Raw genomic sequence first — 4,078 nt, 5'->3', positions numbered from 1 at the left:
AAAGCCTTGGCAAACTTCGCCCTGGCCAACTTCCAATTACATTACGAGCGAAATTTTTGCTTTGAGCGAAGTTTTTGCTCTTGTCAAAAGGGAGGGAAAGATGCAAGCGGTACCCACGCCCTCAGCATTATTTATATCAGAACTTCTTCTGACCATTTTATAAGTGAAGCCAACTATCATACCAACCATTTTCATTTCAGCTAAGAATGAAGATGATGATAATGCTGCTCCCTCTGCTACTCGTTTTCTCCCTTTCTGCGCTGCCTTCTCACATGGCAAAGCCGTCTAATTATTCTGACCAACAATCTCTCCTGGCTTTCAAATCTGCCATATCTTTCTATCCATACAATTCCCTCCTCGACTGGTCTCCCAGTCACACCTTCTGCAACTGGACTGGCATCACCTGCTCTTCTCACAGACAGCGCGTGGTTTCTTTGAATCTCACGGATATGGGATTATATGGCCCCATCTCTCCCTTCCTAGGAAACCTTTCCTTCCTCAGAGTTGTTGATCTCAAAAATAATAGCTTCCAGGGACATATTCCACATCAGCTTGGAGGCTATTTCGGCTGAGAAGGCTTCGGTTGTCTCGTAACAATTTTAGTGGAAGCATTCCCTCTGAGCTTAGTCTTCTTTCAAATTTAGAGTACATGGTATTAGGAGTAAACAGATTGACGGGTACTATTCCCCCTTTCCTAGGAAACATGTCCTTTCTAACTGTCCTGGCCTTGGCTGATAATAGACTCCAAGGTAGCATTCCTTCTGAGTTGGGTAAGCTTACTCAGCTAATCCGGCTTTATCTTTCCATGAACAACTTGACAGCATCGATCCCCGTCGCCCTTTCAAATTGTACTCGTCTCCAAACTCTGGGGAAAATGCAGCTGCTGACAGACTTTGGATTGGGGGGAAATCATTTAGTAAGTGGAAGCAGTGACTTGTCTGTTATAACAGTATTAACTAATTGCTCCAGCTTGGAGCTTCTTGATTTGGCATATAATCATTTCACTGCCATCCTGCCCACTTCAGTAGGTCGCCTATCCAATTCACTCTCTACTTTTACATTGGGTAATAATGAAATTGGGGGAAGCATACCAGATGAGATCGGCAACCTCACAAACTTGGCAACATTGTCATTAGAAGAAAACCAATTAAATGGAACCATTCCATTTGCACTTAGTAGACTTCCAAAGCTGCAAAGATTGTATCTGGGCGGAAATAATTTATTGGGAAGAATTCCAAAAAGTTTTGGCCATTCAAACAGGCTTGGACTGCTGGATCTCAGAGTGAACATGCTTTCGGGGAGTATTCCAGACAGTCTTGGCAACCTTCCACAGTTGAGAGATCTCTATCTTGATCACAATCAGCTATCAGGCAAGATACCTGCTAGTTTAGGGAGATGTCAGACTTTGGAAACACTGGACTTGGCACACAACAAATTAGTAGGTAATATACCTCCTGAAGTTGCAGGTCTTCAGAATCTCCAGTTTTATTTCAATGTTTCCAACAATTTATTGCAAGATTCGATTGTGGAAATGAGCAAAATGGTTATGGTTTTAGCTATAGATGTTTCCCAAAACAATTTCTCTGGTGGCATTCCAAGTGTGCTGGCCAGTTCCAAGGGGTTAGAATTTATGAATCTTTCTTGGAATGCGTTTGAGGGGCCAATCCCTTTGTCACTGGCAAGTTTGCAAAATCTGAAGTACATGGATCTTTCTTGCAATAATTTGTCAGGTATGATACCATTGGCCTTCAAAAATATGAAAATGCTGCAGCATCTCAATCTATCTTTAAATAGGTTGACTGGAGAGGTCCCAAAGGGAGGTGTTTTTGCAACAGTTGATGCCTCAGAAATTATGGGAAATCTTGACCTCTGTGGTGGATGGATAAACTTACCACCATGCTCTATTTCCAGTCACAAACAGCCATTGGTCTCCAAAAAGGTGATTATTCCCATTCTAGTAGGCATTTCAATTTTGATGATGTCTCTTCTATTGGTTGCACTTTCATTTAAATTATGCAAAGGTTCCAATATCCCTGCTCTTAATGTATGGCCTCCACAAATTTCATATAAAGAACTTGTACAGGCAAAGGCAACTAGTGGGTTCGATAATGAAAACCTTATAGGAACTGGCAGTTTTGGGTCTGTTTATAAAGGGGTTCTAAAGAATGGCAGACATATTGCAGTTAAAGTTCTAAACTTGCGAGATGAATATGCTGATGAAAGTTTTACCAAAGAATACAATGCATTAAAGAGAGTTTGACACCGAAATGTAATTAAATTCATTTCTGTATGCTCCAACCTTGATTTTAAAGCCTTAATTCTACCATTCATGTCAAATGGAAGTTTAGAGAGATGGTTGTATCCTCCTCAAGGCTGTAGATGCAGATTAAATATGAATGATCGAATTAAGATAGCATTGGAAATAGCGGAAGGAATGGCATATCTTCACCACTATTGCTTTGTTCAAGTAATCCACTGTGACCTCAAGCCTAGCAATGTCCTATTAGGAGATGATATGACCTCATGTATATCAGATTTTGGCATTTCCAATCTTATTTTTGGAAATCATGTGGATGCTTTGTCCTCTACAAATGTACTTAAAGGATCGGTTGGTTACATTGCACCAGGTACACATTTCTCACTATTGTTCTATCTATTTTATAAATATATTTTTTGTTTATCTAATTATCCATCCAATACTTCAAAAATGAAGAAGTAAATTATTATTTGTTATTTGTTATTCTAGAGTATGGAATGGGAGGAAATCTTACTACAAAAGGAGATGTATATAGCTATGGAATTTTGGTTTTAGAATTGTTGACAAGGAAGAGACCAATTGATGATATGTTTAGTGAAGGAATCAATTTACAAAAATGGATAGAAATGCATTTTCCTAATAGAATTGCAGATGTGATCGATGCTTTCCTTTTGGAAGATGCTCATGAATCAAAGACATCAATGATAATGGAATGTTTTACTCAATTTATACAAATTGGGTGGTTTTGTTCAAGGAGTTCACCTCAAGAGCAACCTGATATGATTCAGGTGGTTGATAGATTAAATAGAATTAGAGGTTCATTTCTTGGTACCCCCCAAACATTTCAATTACGAATAGATATCTCTCCCTTCATTAATAATGAAAGGAATGCAACAGGTTTGGAAAATAATGGAAGTTTTTCCACATCTACATCCTAAGCCAAAATATTGTTTCCTTCTCTATTTCTTAGCTAGTATAAGCAATGTTGTTGTTCTAATGTATTATTGTGGATAGGTATTGTCTATCCTCAGTAGGTGAATCATGTTCAACTTGTATTGCATATATTGTATAGTATATTGTGATTGATTAAAAGTTTCAATGATTAAGTTTTGAGTGTAAAATATATGTTGATATGAAGAATTTGTAACATATCAAACATTTTCATACATAATTAAATTATTTATTCATAGATAGAGAAATCTCATATAAGAGATATATAGTTTTTATTATTATTGAACATAATATATCTTATACTATGATATTTGTACCTTTGGAATTAAGAATCTTATTAAAATTTTAGTTTATATATTATTAATTTTTTAATTATCAAATTATATTATTTCTCTTATCTTTATTTATAAACAAATATCTAAAAATAAGAGGTTAATCTTGGATTGTAGAAGTGTCACTCCCATTACATTGGTTATATGACAAAATTAAACAAGATTTGATAAAAAAAATTAAAAATAATTTGTTTCGACCTTTTAAATAAATTACCTTTACCAAAAAATAATCTGAAATTTTCATCACATTAGAAATTTCATTTTTTTAATGAAATTAGAAAACCAAGTCTGATTGTAAGAAATTATATAAGACAATTGTTGATATTCATCATTGAAACTATTATGAATCATGGCACATATAAAAGAACAAACTTTCCAATACCTTTATTTGGAGTCCAATCAAATTACACAAGTTAACTAGACAATAGTTTAAAAGATTGAGGATATGCTTTAATGTCATTCTATAGTTAGATATTTTTATCTATGCACTCTCTAGCTAGCTATAACATAGTTCTTCGTATGAATTATCAATTTCAAA

General features: G+C 35.5%; 1 pseudogene; it reads left to right on the top strand.

Annotated features, from left to right (window-relative positions):
* The first annotated feature begins 206 nt into the window (after nt 1-206).
* On the top strand, nt 207-3,195 carry LOC149561378 (uncharacterized; annotated as a pseudogene).
* The last annotated feature ends 883 nt before the right edge of the window (nt 3,196-4,078 follow it).

The sequence above is a fragment of the Cupressus sempervirens genome, chromosome 4 (genome assembly GCF_028749045.1).
Source record: "Cupressus sempervirens isolate cs-2001-9-10 chromosome 4, ASM2874904v1, whole genome shotgun sequence".
NCBI classification, from domain to species: domain Eukaryota; kingdom Viridiplantae; phylum Streptophyta; class Pinopsida; order Cupressales; family Cupressaceae; genus Cupressus; species Cupressus sempervirens.
The sequence above is the reverse complement of the archived record's forward strand: the minus strand, read 5'-3'. Positions and strand labels throughout refer to the sequence as shown.